Here is a 13394-nt window from a genome sequence, read left to right as displayed (position 1 = left end):
CATAGTACATCGACTAAAGTGGCCAGCGCATTTGAGTGACAGCACGGGATGATTCCATGGCTCTTCTAGTCATCTAACCAAAGGAGCTAAAGTTCAGGTGTGCTACTCAGCGAAGTCCTACAGAGATAGAGTTTACTAAAGTTACATAGCTAATTATAGCACTGCGAACCTGTAGGTACAAGGATGAACATGATGGGCAGCACATGGAGTCGTCTTATTTCGGTACGTGTGCACCAGATGTTTTTGCGACCTTATTTACTACGCCGTATTTGCCTATAGTAGTCCGAACTTTCAGGAAATCCTACATTTCTAGACTTACACCGAGGTAAAAATAACTGCGAATATTTGATTTTACCGAAGAATATCTTTTTTAATGATTGGTTCCCAAAGTTACAGCCACTTGCTGCAAGAAGGACGAAGTCTAGACAAATTTTCATGTTTCGAACACTCTTGGCTCGTGATAAGCAATCGGAGGCGTCACAGTGATTGTGCAGGAGTTCTTTCCAATTTTCTTTCTCGCTCCGCTGTCTATTCTGTATGTTCTGGCGATCTGTAAACTATAGAAAGCTTCAGCGCTTGGTATGCATGACGACAAAGATTTTCTTCAGTCTAGGGGGTGGCACTGCACTCTGCTCGGTAGAGTCAAGAAGAGCTTCGTGTCGAGCACATTGGTAAATCCGTCATTGAGGCACGCGGACCCACGTGACTAGCGGATAGAAAAAGGACAGCTCAAAAGAACTGCGATTACTAAGAAATGCACCACTTGAAATATATATATACCTTTTTTTTCACGCAAAGTTACGGAAGGTTGGAAGACGGACGCTCGTAAAACAATGGAAAATGCTCCCTCATATACGTGCTTAAGTTGGTCACTTGTGTAAGTGGTAGCGATGAGAGGTGGGGTAAGAGGAAGAGGGGGAAGCTATACGTAATTCCGCTGTCACGTGGCAGTGAATATCTTGGCTGAACTTATTGGCATGTAAATATCGGTCGCAGGGAGAATGATGTTTCTTTCGTTGGGGATATTTTGTCGTACTCATATACGGACGACAGATCTCGTGGGTTATCAGGCTATAGGCACAGTAACCGGTAAAGCTTAGATGTAACTTAGAGATATTGTCACGCTATAGTGAAGGTCAAGAAACACACCAGCAAAACTGTCAATAGCTAGGCCAACTTTTTATTGCGTGAACCTGTGCCCACAAAAGAAAGTTGCACTCAAGGCACAACAATAGCGGCGAACACAGTCAGCAATCGTAAAAAATCTGATCTGCCGGTCAAGCGCATCGGCTTTTATAAATGAGTCATTGAAGACTCCAGAGTAGTCGCTTCGTGCTTGCGTGTCTTCAAGAAAGTATTACACAATTCGCGTCGCGCGTATAATTAGACTGCGCAAGTTTCGTTGGCAGCAGACAACGCCTAGAACCATCAATAATATTCCAATAAGTTCGAATCATGCAGGCGTGTCTTGCGCTGAGTGATAAATAAGTTGTTAGTTGGTGAAATGCAGTCCCCGAGAAAACAATAAATAAGTACACGTGTCAGTATAATCTGTCACTCGCAACATTCCAGCTTCGCTGATTGCAAAGTATCTCTTAGATTTCTGCCCCTTCATAAACGAAAATTGCTTTATATATTTACGATGCACTGCGACTTCGATACTTTATTAGAGCTACACAGTCACCAGTTCTCATTCATTTTCTCGTCGTCCTCTCTTATAGATAATCGATTAACTTCTCTTCATCTTTCTAGCTATTCGGTTTTAGCTAGATGTGTGCCTGGATCACTATATCTGTAAGCACTGTCGTCGCAATTTCACAAGCTTTATCGCAGTCACTCTCATTCACGTCTTGTGTAAAACCCGCACAGCGTGTTTTTTTCCGCGGCGAGATCACCAATAACCCGTTGAAGTTCAAGCTCAGTTCACGCGCACTACCGTCTGAAACACCTCACCCCTATTTCTTTTTGTTCATCATTAGAATCATCTGGTACAGTCAAGCCACCTCCACATAAACCACGGCAGAATTGTTCAAAAGTTGCACAGCCCTTTTACAATAAATTCACAATCATTTTCAAACCTTCATTGCATTTCATAAGTGCCTACTTTGCATGGGCTAGAGTTCTCATGTCTTTCTTTGTACTTGCACTAGAAACAGTAATAGAGTCTCATTCCCCTTCTCAAACAACCACGTGTTTTCATTATTACTGTTGCTGGTAGCAACTTCAGCATATTTCTTCCTTTAATGTACGCCCACTATGTAATGCTGGAAAAGAGGCTTTAGGGTTTGAGAACAGCAAGAACTGAAGCGGTAACAGTGCTAGCATATGGTTGCATTCCTTAGTACCGTGAATAAAATTAAAATGTTTTTTTTTGTTTTGCATGACACTTTTTCAATTAGGGGCCAGGTAAAACGTGCAGACTGCTTCTGCTTTTCTACGTACAGTATGTATCTCGTTTATTCAAGAAAAACTTCCAGAAATTGCTAAGACCAGAAATGGAGTATGGAAGTGTCGTATGAGACCCGCACATTAAACTAAGATCGATACTTTAGAAATAGTCCAGAGAACTTTTTTGTTCGTGTCGTTTTTTTCTATGATTGTCATGATGATGCTGCCTCAGAATTATTCAAACGTAACGGTACCCATACCATACTGTACAGAAGGAAATCTTTACGACTGAACCTTTTATTTTTAGTGCTAATTCGGCAAACTCCTCCTGGAAACTGCCTCCTTTATAACCTTATTGTCAACGTAATAAAGCCGTCATACTCAGCGCTTGTCATTAACTAAACAGTACAAACAAAGCACACTAATTAAGTTTTCCTTCCTTTTCTGAAGAATGTTTGAGTGGAACAAGCATCCGAATGGTAGTTATCACTATCTAAATACATTAGAATCGTTATACAGCGTTGTTTGGATTTTTTCTGCTCCAGCAATAAAATGATATGGCAAAAATTATTTTAAACCACGCAACAAGCATCATCTTCATTACAGAACTGTTTTTCAACTGTGATATTATTGTTAAAGTGTTGAACCGTTAATTCACACTGTCCAATTTGTGACGTTCCATGTTTCATGGCTCTCCCTCTTGGGCAGTCACTGCCTGGAGTATTCAATACATATATAAAGGCGTATTAATAAACTTTCACGCACATTAATCTTCATGTCGTCATTACCTGCCGAGGTGTTTGCGTTAGCAGCCGCTGGGTGTGATCCAACACCACGGACATGATGCCATGCGTGCTGGATCCTCCGGAACTTAGCTGTCTGTTGCTTAGCCCAGTCCAGGAAAGTGCGATCCAAGCGGTGGAGCCGATGCTCAGTATCTGACACTTTAAGGCCCTTCCTGTCAAGGCAACACACCCCTTTACCTTCTTTCTACGTACACGACATCCCTGGTCTGACCCGCCCGGGGGAAATCTGTCGTTTCCTACCCTCCTCTTGAATATTCATCTTTCTGTCTCCTTGTCAATATAACCGCCCTTCTCTTTTTACTTCCAATTTCCCAGACATCAAAGTTGAACCTTGTGTGGAATTGCCATCCTAGTTGTTCATACTTAGTGATAGTATTGAGGAACAGTTACCGTTAGCAGAACCTGCACTTTACAAGGGCTGCAGCGTTCCCTCGTAGGCCTCCATGGTGGGTGGCGGGTGCTGCGGCGAATTATAGTGCATAACCATGGCTATTTCTTTCCCCGTGCTTCCTTATTGGCCCCAGAAAAAGGGGGAGTGTCAATAAAATGCTCAAAGTTTTCGGTCAGCCGAGATAGAATTTTCCGAGGTATCATGTAATCCACAGTAAATAACCAGAAAACACAGTGAGAGTCATCTCATCATTTCTCGTTGCGAAATGTTTGACAGAAGCTATAGTCCCTCGTTCTTGGAAATTCACAAAATTAGCAAATTTGTGCGCTGCATGATGTAGTAACATTCGGAGGCAACCCAGTTACAGTAACACCGCACCGCACCGCGAACACCATCCCCAGGGTCATCCCATACGACGAATTGGTGGAACTAACCCAAGATGAGCTTTTGAAAGGATGGAAAGAACAAAACGTAATTGGTGTACTACATGTCAAGATGATGCGCGATGGGAAAGAGAGGCAGACAAAACACGAAATCCATACTTTCGGCTCAATAGTGGTTCCTGAGACCATTCAGTTGCATTAATATCTCAGATAGGCCATGTGTGCTAAACTTTCTCGACTGTTTCAAGTCCCTAATATTGAGCCAGATTTCGCAGAACTAGCCAGGTCAGTTTACTTGCGCTAACTGTAATACACACGAATATCCCTGTGAGAAGTACGAGAACACTCCACACTGTGTGAGCTGTGGTGGGAAGCATGGCGCATACTCGCTGTCTTGCCCATCATCGAAGGAGAAAAGAAATCGTGGCCCTTGAAGGCAAATATATTGTATTGTTTATGGACGTACGAAGACGGGTATGATCCCCGCCACTGTAAAGCTTTGCCGAAGTAAAGTGTCGTAGGGAAGCGCCACAACGGCTTCCGGCGGCTGCCTTTCCCACACGCAGTGAGCCGGCTGTAACACCGTGTGCTCCCTCGGCGGCTGCAGCCAGCGCTTCTCTGCCATTCAACAAGGGTCCAGCCACATGTGGGCTGGTGGCCTCAAGAGTCATCTTTCGAGGTAAGGCCATCGTGATAAACAGACCACTCGCAGGATCACTCGTCCAAAGCACAAGGAATGGCACCGTTCCTTCGAACGCTCGTAAAAAGAAATACCTCGAATCATGGAAGCCGGAAAGGCCTCCGTGAACTAATCTCTGCTTTTAGAAATGCAGAACAACCGCCATTAAATAACATAGAGACGTAAATTTCACATTAGAAAGTCAAAGGATGTCACCGCAACCTCGACTATATCAGAGTATATAAATTTATTCTAATGTTGCTGTGTGCTCAGTAAACAAATGTCAAACCTAAGGAAATTTACTCCCGCAGTACACCATCTTCGGAAAAGACCATGACATGATAAGACCGTCAAGTGTAAATTCGGTTACTTGCCATGATTTTGCACTGCAGGCGTCGCTTGAGGCGATGTCAGGGAGCGATTCTCCCCAAGAAGTTGTAAACTGCCGGTGGCATTTACATATCGCCTAAATATCAACTAAATAAAACATAATTCCACACTCTCATTGATGAACTCCCGAAAGCATACATTATCGGCGGTGATTTTAACGCTTACAGCCACTTGTTGGGAGGTTCCCTATGCCCGCAACGAGGTTACTTATAGAGATCTTTTAGTAACCTCTGGTGCGTACGTCTTTAACAGTAAAAGAGGCCACATATTATACTATCAAACACTATTCGTATTTTTCCATCGATTTATTGATAGGCATTGCGGCCCTCCTATTTACATAGCAACCGTTTAGGTGTAACTGCTTAGCTGTAACGTTGAAACCTGTACCCCAACATGAAGAGTTCACCAAACGAGCACCGGATGGAGAATACCATCGACTGACTGGATTCACTGAAACTACTGAACCCAAAATATTTATCGTCAATTTTAGTAACAATGAAACAGTAGCATATGTTACTGCTTCTATTTATGACACCATCATACGAGTTATTCCAAGAAGAAATGGTCTTTCATGTAAGTTGTAGGTCTCCAGATCCAATGATGACCGTAGACTGGCGCGAAAGAAAGACAACAAAGCGGGGACACACTGCGTTTCTCCCCGACTGCAGAAAATCCTGGTGAACCTAAACTTGTCTAATCAAAGGAAAGGTGGGTGAGACGGCAGGGGACGGCAACCTGGGAAGGCTTTCTTTCTAGCGTTATATCTTACGCAATTGAGGCCAAATTACGGATTGACCTACACGGCTTAGCAGATAGGAAATCCACCCGTTTCCCCTGTAAATGAACAAGGAAACAGCTTCGAAGACACGCTAGCGTTATTTGTGAACACTTCTACGGTATGTTTCTTTCGTTTGAGTACACTGAATGATTTCTTGAACACAAATTGCCGAACTCAAGGCACTCGACAGAAAATGCAAACAGAATGATCCTTACAACCTTCCTTTCAGTGTAACCGAGCTACGAGCTTCTTTGAAAAGATGCAAGAGCTGTTCACCCAGAGGCGACAAAATGATGTATGACATGATCAAAAACCTCTACATGGACACACGAAGCACACTGGTATCAATATTTGTTAAAATTTCGCCTGCCGGATACATTCCAGCTACATGAAGAGAAGCTCCTGTTCCAATTCTAAAGCAGGGTAAAGTCCCTTAGTAACAAAGTGCCACCCAATAGCGCTAAGAGTTGCCTCTGTAAGCATTTACACAGTTGCTGATTGTGCTTGTACATGCTGATACTCATACTATGCGTGACGCGTTAAAACCATTTAGCGCAGTGCAAGAACGTATCTTAAAGCGATATGACACCACGTTACCGTTTCAAATGGATTATTCAAAGTCGACTGCCCAATGAAAATATTAGTTCAAAGTGAATATATCTGCGACGTTGCTTCCTTTTGTTTATCTTTTTTTTCACTACCTTTCATCATGTCAGCGCATGAAGACGCACAAGAAAGAATTACGGGCACCGTGAGAATTCGTCATCGCAATACAGGATTCTTAGCTATGCTTGCGGCGACAATGAAAAGTTTGTGCGTATTTTATAAACACCCTATTGTCGTTATGGTACTTCATTCCATTAAAAAAATCGTCCAAATGTAGAATACTGAAACTTCTCATGTGGGCATTTTACCTACGGGCTCCGCGCAGGGCACCTCAAGCTAACGGCACCCACTGAGGCAGGTTATATTTGCACACCGTGCTATTTTTGTGACTGTTCGTGTTTCTCCCAAGTGACCTTCATGGTATACGAAGACAACTGACTGTCTTATACATATACATCACCCATTGTTTCAAACAAAAGCGGTTGGTCGAAACCACCCATATGGGCCGACCTGCTGGTCTTTAATAGAAAAAACCACGTCTTATTCTGGAGGTTGCCACAATAACAGACAGAGAGATACATTGTGTACGCTACAGAGTAGAAACCAATTTAATGTTAGTTGTTTACTTACCTGACTAGAAATTATATGGTGTCAAGTATGCAGCGGTGAGACATCCTGTTAAAGATTTTGTTCTAAATTTTACTTGCTCATTACTTGCACGGTTATCTATGCTTGTAGAGTATTCGTATATTTGATACATATAGCATCATGCTAAGTTTCTGGTCATGTTTTGCTTACTGCAATGGTGTTCATGTATATGTTTCGTTTTGGAGCTACTGCGATCCTGCGAGTTTGGCCCAGAATGAAGAATAAATGAATGGAATCTCTCTTGGTTGAAAAAGTGGCCCCTGTGCTAAGGAACCCTGAGTACGTGTTTCTACATGTGAACATCAACAGCCACATTACGGTTAGGATCGAGTGAACTGCGCTCCTTTGACTAATGAAGGTGTTTCAATACAAGAAACTAAAATATCTTCGCTCTGCCTAGCCATGTCTGTTGATCACTTACCGCAGAAAGTTATACCCCTGTCACACGGGAAGATTTAATGTCATTCGAATCGAATGGCATTCGATGCATCGAATGCCATTCGGTCTCTTGCGGTGCTACACAGTAAAATAACATGGCACTCGCAAATGATAGCACTGACGCTCTGGAAGAAATATTGTGAAAGTCAAAGAAATTTTGTGCCTATTAAACGCGTTTAAAAACCTTTGAGAGTACTTTTAAAACGGACGAAAACATTTTGACGCCAATTATTCACAACTAAAAGCACTTCGATCATCACAAGCCAAGCGGCAACTAAAGCCAAGCCCAAATCCGGTAAGTGTAAACAAGCAATCTGGCCGACATGGCGCTCCGCAGAGGAAGCGCAGCTAGCGCAGCTGATATTGAAAAAGTGAAAGCCCTACTTGCCTCTTGCATTTGTTACCGAGCGCAACGAAGAAACAAGGAGAGGGCACGGGAACTGGCAAAAGAAGCGCAATCAAAGATCAACGCAAGCCTGAAAGTGAGATTAGTAGCCAATTCATTCGCTATTGCTGCTGTGATGGCTACCGACGCCACAGTTCACCGTGAGCGGTGGACATTCGAACGAAACGAACGTTGGTTCGAAGAGACGCTTCCACATCTCGGGGAGAATCAATTCACACAAGATTTCCGTGTCTCGCCGACGACATTCCGGTGCCTTGTGCAGTCGAGCAGGATCGCCTTGGAGCGCCAAACGACAAACACGAGAAAGCCGTTGTCCGTGGAAAAAAGAGTGGCCGTCGGGATGTAGCGACTGTGCTCAAGCGCTGAAGACCGAACGATCGCCCATCTGTTCGGCATCGACCGGTCAACGGTGAACGTCGTATTCCGGGAGTTTTATCAGGTTGTCACGAACAACTGGAAGCAGAGTGGCTTAGAATGGTCCGGTGTCACGAACTGGAAAAACACGTGAGGGACACGTGTTTTCCACGCGTCACTTGAGCCGAAAGTATGAATTTCGTGTTTTGTCTGCCTCTTTTTCCCATCGCGCATCATCTTGATATGTAGTACACCAGTCAGTTGTCTTCGTATACTATGAAGGTCACTGGGGAGAAACACGAACAGTCACAAAAATAGCACGGCGTGCAAATATAACCTGCCTCAGTGGGTGCCGTTAGCTTGAGGTGCCCTGCGCGGAGCCCGTAGGTAAAATGCCCACATGAGAAGTTTCAGTATTCTACATTTGGACGATTCGTGTGCATTACACTTAGCGCAAGTAAACTGACCTGGCTAGTTCTGCGAAATGTGCCTCAATATTAGGGACTTGAAACAGTCGAGAAAGTTTGGCACACATGGCCTATCTGAGATATTAATGCAACTGAATGGTCTCGGGAAGCACTATTGAGCCGAAAGTATGAATTTCGTGTTTTGTCTGCCTCTTTTTCCCATCGCGCATCATCTTGATATGTAGTACACCAATTACGTTTTGTTCTTTCCAGCCTTTCAAAAGCTCCTCTTGGGTTAGTTCCATCAACTCATCGTATGGGATGACCCTGTGGATGGTGTTCATGGTGCGGTGCGGTGTTACTGTAACTTGGTTGCCTCCTAATGTTACTACATTATGCAGCGCATAAATTTGCTAATTTTAGTGAGGGCGTGTTATTTTACTTCACTGGCTACCCGCAAGGAAACGGCGCTCTCGATTGTTGTCACTTTCCGATATCCCCGCCGAAGGACAACGCAATTGATTACCATAACTACAAAGGCTGGCAGGTACCTTCGAGACTTCTCTACGCTGCCCCGAAAGTTAAAAAAATGAATTCACTTTTCATTGCGTGATATAGTGTGAAATATAATCGATCGCTTTCGATCGTTACTGAATAAGCTTTAGCGGTAATAGCTGTCAAATACAGAAGTTTCTGCAAATAAACATCACCAAAGTTCAGGTTGCCTTTATTTCCTTTTTTCTTCCTGCGGTGTGTGCAGCATGGTGCATTTATGCAATATTCAGTACTAGAATTTCATAACTGCTACTGTCAACTGTTTGTGCGTTGTCTATGCATAAAAATGTATACATAGGCGAAATGAGTCGCAATATTTCGCTAAATGAGTGCATTCCTTATAAACAACTTCCAGCCATTTGCTAAAACGTGCTGCATGTATGTGCTAATTTTGCGTAAGATGCCTTTACTGTACAAATAATGTAAATGCATCAATATTTGTCGGGCAAGAGCCATGGCTAGAAATTTTCTGTGTGCACGAAGTTCTCCTTCTTGGCAATAAAAAAATTATAGGCAAGCCTGCACGCCGCAGCTGTCATGGTGTGGCCTGCGCCTGTTACGTAACTCGTACAGTTGATTGAGAAGTGGTTTTCTCAACATGGCTGTTTATGACAGATTAAAATACTGCAAAGAGGACTGCCCACTGTTACGCATGAGCAATACAACATTTGGCGCTTGTTTCTTTTGTACAGGTACAGTTTAATACTGCTGGTCATGGTTTATCATCAGTGCCGGTTCCGGTATTTCAATGTTTGGAGCTCCCAGCCGATGCCATGATGCCCACGTGTACGGGAGATCGAAGCTGCGCACACTTATTGAAAGTGGACACCTCGAATCGCCTGTGGTTATGATCGAAGGTGCTGCTATAACACCGGTCATTCTGTGTGACCAGGCATTTCCGCTGACAGCAACACTGCTTAAGCCCTTCCCCAGTGCATCACATGGCACCCCCGAAGCTGCTTACAATTATAACCTTTCCAAAACAAGACGCATAGTTGAAAACGCATTTGGACGCCTGAAAGCTCATTTTGGTTTTGTGATGAAGAGGCTAGAATGCAAGTTGCCCAATGCTAAACAAGCCATCAGGGCCTCATGTGTTCTTCACAATATCTGTGAGACATTCAGAGACCCTGTGGATCCTCAGTGGGAGCAAGATATGCCTGCGTTTGATGCACTGTTTCCAGTCAACGCGCTCCACGACTCAGTCAAGTGGAACAGGACACAATGTTCGAGCTGCACTTGCGCAATACTTCTGGAGACGTGCTCAACAGGCTACATGACCAGCAGCATTGCACCATAGCAGAGAAGCAGTGTGTGTGTGTGTCTGTGTGTGTACTTCGAAGGTGTGTGAATATGAAAACAATCATGCTCCTTCACAGACTTGCAAGCATTGAACATTTACTTTCTGCCTAAATCCCGCAAACTCGACAAAAATACATTGTCACGCTGGGCACTTTCTTCCTGCAGCTGAATATGCTTCTCTAGGAATTTTTCTTCTTTCTCCATGCCTTTTTCTAGACATAGACGCAACTGCCGCTGCTCCTCAACGAGCTGCGCAAGCAGATTTGAATTTGATGGCTGCCTCATTCTCCTTTCACGGGGCTCCTGTAAGCTCTGGCGTCAAGCATTTTGCTGAGGAGTCCCAGTTTGTGAAACAGGCCCAGCTTCTTCGACAGGAGATGAAGGTACAGGAGATGAAAGTGCACGAGACGAAGTTTATGATGATGTTTCATATGCGTCATCCTGCGTAGGATATGCCATATCCTCATCCATGTTGGCGGGCACGTCGCCGTCGTCTTGGCTGTTGTGGTCCTTCTCCATTTGGGGGATGATCTGAAATGAAAATTGACGAGCAATTAATAATGTCAAAACCATTTTGAAGTACTCTCAGCGCAAACAAACTCGATCTGAATGCACGGGTTATCACAAAGCCAAATTACCACACTAAGAAATGGCTATTGCATGCACAGCCAGCCGCATACTTAACACAAACGCTCGAGCACGTGGCTTGCACTGACATTAGAGCCGCTGAGTGCTGACTGCTGGGCCCAAGGCCACGCTATACGGTGCACTTGCGAAGGCTGGCGAAAGCGGGTGCCTTGCTGCCACCCTAATATGATCTCGGACTCAGCGGCAATAATGTTGGTGGAAGGTAGGCGCTCGAGCGTTAGTCTTACGTGTGCGGTGGTGCATGCAACATAATTCTGCCAGAGTCACCATGTGGCCGAGTTGTACGACTTGGCTCATCGCCTCACGTAGTCTTTCTCTCTGCTGTGCGCTGATGTTATACAAGTCTTGTCTGAGTAAAGGCTCAACCGTGCTAAGTGGTACGTTTGTTAGTGACAATATTCGGTATCGCTTATTCCGTGAAGTCTGACTATCGTTTTCCGAGCATCGTAAGCAAATTTTGCAGCACCGTACATGTTAAATTGCCGCTGTTAACACATATAACTACACAACAGGCAGATTTCTGGACAAGGGAGTCATAGCGCTGCCGAGACGTGACTTCTTTTTGACCATGGTCAGTGACCAGCAAAGTTCGTCAGGCAGTTCAGAAGCACGAAATATCGGCGGCAATATGCACCCAAGATGTGCACATCTTACCTCCTTCACAGTGTTGCAATGGCTTTCCAGCATTTCTCGCTGGTCATTCATTGGCAGGGCATTGAGGAATTTGTGGATGTCCCAGTAATAGGGCCAAGGGATACGTCCTTGCCCAGTCCTTTCTTTTTGTTTATGTCTCTGCAACAATAAAAGAATAAAATGAATTATTAGGCGGGTTTAGGAAAATAAGCAGTTGTTACAAAATACGTAACAAAATGACAAAACTGAAACAATTAATGAAATTCATGCCAAACTTTTCTAATGATTGACTTATATGTTCAGGGAAAAAATGATCTACGATGGTTTGTCAAGGATATGCGTCCGTGCATATTTGTTGGTGTTTATACATATGGCATGAACGACTTCCGCCCTACAGGACAGTCTAAAAAAATCGAGAGCTCTCGCCAGCCGCTTCGGACCTCTACGGAGCGTCGTCGCGTGGTCAATGCCCGGATCTCTCTGGGGTCGAAGCCTGGTGGTAGCACGTCTTGTCCATATGAAGCGGACGCACCGTAAACAAAGAAAATAACAGTTTGGACGCCAAAAGGGCAACTGAACCGGCTGAAGATATCAGTAAACAAAACGGGAGGTGAAAACGAAACTTGGCGGCGGGTAACTGCTGATGTTCCCGGCTGATATGCCGAACTAAACTCCGACGACGGGACATCGATCGCCAAAAGTCAAAAAGTCAAAAAGATCACTTCTAAGATCGTCGGGATCATGCGAAACTGCTTCTTTCGAGCGCGCGTGGTTCCGGCTGTCGACGCCTTCACGCCGATCAAGTGCACCTCGACCAACCTCGACCTTCGAGCTCGAGCGCCCTTTAACAATCCCCGCCACGTGGTTAAAATGTGAACTGCGCAGAAAAGAAACTCTACTTTGTACACAATCACCCAGATGGCGCTACGAATCGAGGAGCGCAGCGTTTTTTTTTTGTTGAAGTAGGCGCTCAAAAACGTCAGTGGACGTCAGACTCTGTAGTTTTGCAAGACGCGTAGCGCCAACTGCCGGTATGAAGAGGCAGTAACTCAGTACTGCGAAGCCCGACTCCCTTGCTAAGTTGCCTATGCAGCTAGCGACTGCGAAACAACGATTTAACTAGATTTTGATACATATTGCGAGTGTTTTGCGCATTTAACACCCAGACAGAGCGCTCGTCGCGCTACGAAGAAACGCCGCAATCGACGCTACTGTTGTGTTGTAAATTGCCATGAACGTGAAGGACGGAATTACAACGTTCAGTTTTACCGATTTCCATCGCGATCGTATGAAGCGGAAAGGAGAGAGCGCTGGATGCGGGCTGTTCAACCTGTTGGGTAATCGGATTACTTGTATTCCCCACAACACAGCGGCTCATATGAGAAAGTGCGACAATTTTGTTCTGCTGTAATTGTGTTGAGTAGCCCTGACGGAGGACCATGTTAACCAAGCGAAAACTCAAGAATCTGCAGCCGCCAATTCATTGGTAACAGAAAAAACAACGTTGTGAACCATCCTGCTTATGTTTCATCTATATCTCCACCTTTTTACAGACGTCCACATCCACTCGACTCAACAAGTG

This window comes from Dermacentor variabilis, chromosome 5, assembly GCF_050947875.1.
Source record: "Dermacentor variabilis isolate Ectoservices chromosome 5, ASM5094787v1, whole genome shotgun sequence".
NCBI classification, from domain to species: domain Eukaryota; kingdom Metazoa; phylum Arthropoda; class Arachnida; order Ixodida; family Ixodidae; genus Dermacentor; species Dermacentor variabilis.
This window is presented reverse-complemented; position numbering follows the sequence as displayed.